Source organism: Xenopus laevis, chromosome 6S, assembly GCF_017654675.1.
Source record: "Xenopus laevis strain J_2021 chromosome 6S, Xenopus_laevis_v10.1, whole genome shotgun sequence".
In the NCBI taxonomy this organism is placed as follows: domain Eukaryota; kingdom Metazoa; phylum Chordata; class Amphibia; order Anura; family Pipidae; genus Xenopus; species Xenopus laevis.
Genome location: NC_054382.1, coordinates 1,112,155 through 1,119,032, shown reverse-complemented (window position 1 = coordinate 1,119,032; position 6,878 = coordinate 1,112,155).

Sequence of the window (6,878 nt, the reverse complement as noted above, 5' to 3'; positions counted from 1 at the left end):
TCGGAGAAATGTCTCCAATATTAGGAGAGGCAAAATCTCCAGTTTGGTACATGGTGAGAAAGAAAGAAATCACTGGTGAACTCAGCAACACAAAAAGACCTGGACGTCCATGGAAGACAACAGTGGTGGATGATCTGAGAATCATTTCCATGGGGAAGAGAAAGCCCTTCACAAGAGCCAAACAAGTGAAGAACAGTCTCCAGGAGGTAGAGTCTCCATATCCAAGTCTACCATAAAGAGAAGACTGTATGAAAGTCAGTGGCTTAACTAGGGCCCTGGTACATAAATTTATAACTGGGCCCCCTACCCCCCCAACACACACACGTGTATTGGGCTGGAACACAGGATTACTGACCTAATGTCATAGAGCAGTTAAACTGTTCCAGTAAAGAGAACATTAATATGATCAATATGGCTGCTCATGACATACATATCTACCAATTCAGAATAATAGTTCATGTATGTTCTCAATCATTTAAGTCCACAGCAACATTACTCTTATGAAAAGAATGACTTCATGCAGCTTTGGACAGTAAATAGTGGACCCTTGGAAACAATAATATATCTGCCTATAATATAATATGGATGAATCATGTTCCTGTTCTGGCTGCAATATACACACATATATACTGTATATGAATAATGCTGCTGGTTTATAGGGACAGAGAAAAAGAAATCAATCTGAGAAAGACAATTTGTCTTTTAGTACAGGTATGGGATCCAGAAACCTGTTATCCAGAAAGCTCTCAATTACGGAAAGGTTGTCTCCTATAGACTCCATTATAATCAAATATTCCAACTTTTTAAAAATGATTTCCTTTTTCACTTGATAATAAAACAGTAGCTTGTACTTGATCCCAACTAAGATATAATTAATCCTTATTGAGGGTTCATTTTATGTTTACATGATTTTCTACTAGACTTAAAATATGAAGATCCAAATTACAGAAAGATCTATTATCCGGAGCATTCTGGATAACAGGTCCCATTCCTGTTCTCAAAGGATCTAAGCATGAGTCTGAAATACATTTTTACTGCATTTATGACAAGGGTTAATCAGTGCAGCATTGAAGGGTCATTCACCTTTACATTAACTTTAATATGGTGCAGAGAGGGATCTTCTGAAAAACTTTGCAATTGTTTTTTTCATTTTTTTTATTTGCGGTTTGCATTATTTAGCTTTTTTTATTCAACAGCTCTCCAGTTTGCAATTGCAGCAGTCTGTTTGCTAGTGTCCAAATTACCCTAGCAACTATAAATTGATTTGAATGAAAGACTGGGATATGAATTGCAGAGAGCCTGAATAAAACAAAAGTAGCAGTAAACGTATAGCCTTAGAAGGCATTGTGCAAGATGGTACGGTGGCAATTCCATGTATAAATACCCCCAGAATAAATAGTGGGATGGCATAAAGGCAATCCCATGTATAAATACCCCCAGAAGTCATAGGAAAATGATATGTGGATATCACATGTATAATAACCCCAGCCCCAGATTCCCATTGTGATTCACATGTGACTAAGTAAAGTATTATGAGTTAGAGAAACTTACAGGGGAAGCAGCAGGTCAATAAGAAGTTGGAGTTTCTCGCTGCTGTCAGCTCATTCCATTCCTCTGCTACATTAGCTGCGTGTTCTGTGCAGGACGGAGGGGGGCTGGGGGGGATCAGGTTACACAGCAGGAGACACAGACAGGAGCCAGCGATGAAGAAGAAAAAAAACTTCTATGGCACAATGTACTTCAATGTACAAACTGGCCAATCAGGGGGCGCTCCAGGTTTTACAGCAAATTGAAAGTGCTGCTGCTTAAAGCTCCCTAAATGGCCAATTTGCACATGGAAGTCCTTCTTACCTCCTTAGGCGGCCAAGCAATAGCCTGACAATTCTGTAGATTCAGGAGCCTTATTTTCCAGGTGGGGCCCCACCGGGGTGCAGAGACCACGGACCCTGGTTCAGTTGCACCTGCTGCACCCCTGGTAGTTACACCACTGATGAAAAAATAAGAGGGTGCACTGCAAGGTACAAGCCACTCATAAGCATCAACAATACAAAAGCTACACTAGACTTTGCTAAAAAAAAACATCTAAAAAAGCAGCAGAGTTCTGGAAAACCATTCTTTGGACAGATGAAACCAAGATGAAGCTCTAGCAGAATGACGGCAAGAGTAAAAAAGTGTGGAGAAGGCTTGGGAAGAGCTGTTTATCCAAAGCATAGCACAGTTGTGTATAAAACATTTGGGGGCAGTGTGATGGCTTGGGGTGCATGGCTGCCAGTGGCACTGGGACACTAGTGTTTATCCATCATGTGACACAGAAGCACAAGAATGAATTGTGAGCTCTTCAGAGACACTGTCTGCTCAAATCCAGCTAAATGCAGTCACATTGATTGGGAGGCGTCTCATAATGAGCCAAAACATAGAGCCAAAGCAACCCAGGAGTTTATTAAAGCAAAGAAGTGGAATATTGAGCTGATGTGAAGCCAATTGAGCTGCATTTCACTTGTTGAAGACTAAACGTGGGACAGAAAGGCCACAAACAAAGAGCAAGTGAAAGAAGCGGCTGCAGTAAAGACCTGGCAGAGCATTAAACAGGAGCAAACCCACAATCTGCTGATGTCCATGAGTTCAACACTTCAGCCTGTCATTGCAGCAAAGGCTTTTCAACCAACTATTAGACGTGAAAATTTAATTGTCAGTTTTTTAATTTGTCCAATTACTTTTGAGCCCCTGAAATGAAGTGATTGTGTTAAAAAAAGGCTTTAGTTGGTCACATTTTTATACAATCTTTTGTTCAACCCACTGAATTAAAGCTGAAAGTCTGCAGTTCAACTGCATCGTAGTTGTTTCATTTAAACTTCATTGTGGTCATGTACAGAACCAAAATTAGAAAAAAAGTTGTCTGTCCAAATATTTATGGACCTGACTGTAAGTCAGACCTCAACTGTAATCAAGAGGATAAAGTTATAAGTCGTCGGACAATGGTATCTTCTTTTTTTTGTATCTTACTGGAAGCTGCCATAGTGGTTGCTGTGATCTCTCTAACATTTCCCATAGACTTCAGTGAGCTGCCATCTACTGGGCAAAAAAATTCCTATAAAGGAGTGTTCACCTTCCAAACGCTTTTTTCAGATCAGTTGTTTTCAGATTGTTCCTCATAAATAAAGACTTTTTTCAATTACTTTCCATTATTTATTTTTTACTGTTTTTCCAAAATCTAAGTATAAAGTTGAATGTTTGTGTCTCTGGTGTTTGAGTCTGACAGCTCAGTAATTCAGGTGCAGATTCTGTTACAATTTTGTAACATTTAGTTGATCCATTTCTCAGCAGCACCTCTGGAGCATCAGCAACTATTGTATTAATTCTAACAGCTGCCTGTAATGAAACTCAGGGACTCCGCTCAGAAATGTATCAACTTAATGTATCAATTTAGAACAGCTTACAGGGTCGGCGACCCCCCTCCCCAGAGCTGCTTTAGAAAGTGAAAAATGAAACTTTACACTTCAATATTAGAAAAACGGCTGCACATAGAAAATAGAAAGTAATTGGAAAAAGTCGTTATTTCTGGTGATCTATCTGAAACCAACTAGTTGTTTGAAGGTGAACAACCCCTTTAAGCAATTACATTTATTTATTTTGTTTTTAATAGTATTCATTTCAACACTGAACTTTTTAAACCTGGGGATACCAGGATTACTGGGCTCTGGCTGATGGCCCTTTAATCTCATGTCCCAGTCTGACACTGGCCTCACACAGACATGGCACATACAGAACAATCCAGATCCAGCCCTAATATTGATCCAGACTTAAGGTGCCCATACACAGAGATCCGCTCGTTTGGCAATGTCGCCAAACGAGTGGATCTCCCTCCGATAGGCCCACCTTGAGGTGGGCAATATTGGGCTGATCCAATCGTGGGCCCTAGGGCCCAACGATCAGATCCTAACGATGCCAAACGGTCGGATTTCGGGACCGCATCAACGAATAGATGCGGGCCGCGATCGGACGGGATTTTTGTCCCATCCGATCGATATCTGGCCGACTTTCGGCCAGATCTCGATCGGTGAAGCCCGTCGGGGGCCCTATACACGAGCCAATAAGCTGCCAACACGGTCTGTCTCCAGCTTTTATCGGCACGTGTATGGCCACCTTTTTCTCCTGCAGCACAGGGTCTGATTGTCATTATAACCTCCGATGTGTCCTTAAACCAGATCATGTGATTATACTGGAATGTGGGATCCGGGAGTTGCACAGATAAGGTTGCGGGGAGTGAAGGAGTTTTTTTAGAAACAGATTCAGTTCAATTACACCAGGTTCCATTCTTTAGTGAGACTTTTTGTCAATTCTCATTATTGTATTGATAATATTTTGAATGTTAAATCATATTTACTACTTTGCATTAAGCCCCCGGCTTTGTAACTGAAGCTTTTCCCATCATCTCACTTTGTGTAATAATTCCAACCTGGCTGTGGAGATTTGGAGAAAATTTTGATTTATTGCACAATATCACTTTAAGAATACAACCCTGATGTTGTTGGATTTCAGCTGTAAGCCTGCCTCCAACTTCATACGTTATTCTGGGATTTGTAGTCCAGCAACAGTAAAGTTTGGTTGAGCAGTGCAGCAGGCTTCGCTTCCCCTTGAATAAAAGGCTAAATCACCAGCAGTATAGACAAACTATTTAAAGGAATATAAGCCAATCACATTGGAGAACTGTACCATCAGTCATCTTTATTATATAATATATATACAGAAAAAGTAACTCTAAGTATAACCTTGTACAGAATTCAAAAAATTCCAAGTTGTATATGAATAAGTGGGATATATATATTATTAATGAAGGGGGGTAGATACACACGTGTAGCATACAGGGGGGTGCAATTATAGGTAAACTATACCCTGAATAATATAGGGTCTCCATGAAAAATATATTGTATAAAAACAGCCCATATTCAAAACACTGCTTGATCTAAACACAGCATTTTTAATATAAAATCTACTTTTTCTAGTAGAATATGCAGTTAATCCTGAATAGAAAACTGTCATTTTAATATTAAGGGACACCCCTTGCATTGTACAATTCACAGTGCAGACAAACACACAAGGGCGCACATACACATGCTAGGTCACATGAGCCAATGAATGGTTCTGAAAGTTCTCCTTTTACTCCCAACTTCTTCCTGTTACAGTTAGAGCTGCATCACTTCCTTCACGGTGACCTCTGAAGCAACACACAGACCATCACCAAAATGGTGGCTCAAGGTAATGATGTAATAAAGCAAGATTTACTGGTATATATAATATATATAAATATATATATATATATATATATATATATATATATTATAATATATATAATAGGCCACTTATTATTATTATTATATAAAATTATTATGGTAATCTGTTGGCCAGGTATTCATGCTGAAGGTATAGTTTTCCATGTGGCTTGAAGTCACATGATTTTAAATGTCTGGATTCAGTTTAGCCAGGACTTGGATCTGGCCGGCATTTGAATCCTGCCAATAAAAAGATTATGTTTTGGACAAGTCCCTAACTGAATTTTGTATTCTGTGGCATTCCTACTTAAAATACAGAATTAAAAGGAATCTGTTATAATTTTTATAGTATTGTATTTATTTCTACATTACTTTATCTATTATACATTTATTTTTAATATTGGTGTGTAGGCAAGCCATCTCAGGTCACTGTGCCCAATTCTGAGCATTCAGAAAGATCCAGCACTACACAACAGAACTGCTTTCAGATAAGCCCAAGTCACGTTAATAGCAAACCCATTTCGACCACTAGCTGTGGACATAGGGCATATTTAATAATGTGAATAATTTATGAATTTGTTTGATCTCTACAATGTTAAAATATTCTCGTATTTGGGAAGCAGGTTTCCTATTTTACGGGCCGTCATCTTGGATTGCACAAGGTTGGTTTTCTTTTTAAAGAAAAGCAGTTTTAGCTTGGTTTGTGCCATGGATTGCTTTTTTCCCCCGTATTTCTTTCCTTCCTTTTCCCCATCGCTGGATCTGGTGTGGAGCACAGAGCTCTACAGATGCACTGCCATTCAGCTCAAAGGCAGTCATGTGCTCATAACTATAGATCCGTTACTGTGCCAAACTAATTGAGTGGCGAATGGCAAATGGCGGCAGTTTTTCCATAGTTTTTCCAACGATAAGTCAATGCTTGAAGCCACCCTAAATTATTGGGAAGCAGTATAGGTAGTTTTGCCGGTTTACCCACTCAGTGAACAAAGGACACTCTATGAATAAGGGCTTCAGTTAAGGGCAGCCAACTCTAGTTATATCTCACTACATGAGTGTAAGAAATACAGTATGAGCTGGTAAGAGCAGTTTTGTGCCTCCAACAAATGGATGATGGTTGTTTTGGGCGGCTAGTTCCCCAGTGAGGCATCCACCGAATTCCGTAGGGACTGCCAGTTCAGGGATAGACGATGCATTGAGCCTTTGAGCAAAACTGTGAATCCTGATGCCACTTGGGGCAGACAATCTGTGGTAGGAGTAATATGCATTTTGTTATTGTTGGCGCAATGAATATTTGTTTACCATGGAAACAACCAACTTCAATATTATTTCGTACTATTCTTGTAGAATGTATGTCACTAGAACAGCCAGGGATGAATGATCGAGATAGCGTATCTGAGAGTTATAGTTCAGGAGGTTTACTGGTGAGGACATTTTGGAAAAGGCAACCCCGAGAATACTGTCTCTATAGGTGTCTTACCAAATCACCAAAGCAAGCGTGTGTGACAGGTTGAGGTCCAGTGTGGGTCTCCATTGCTTGGGCTTTTAACTAGTGCATAGCCCCATGGGAAGTAGTGACGGATTGGAGAGGGGAGTTTTACTTGCCAGTCC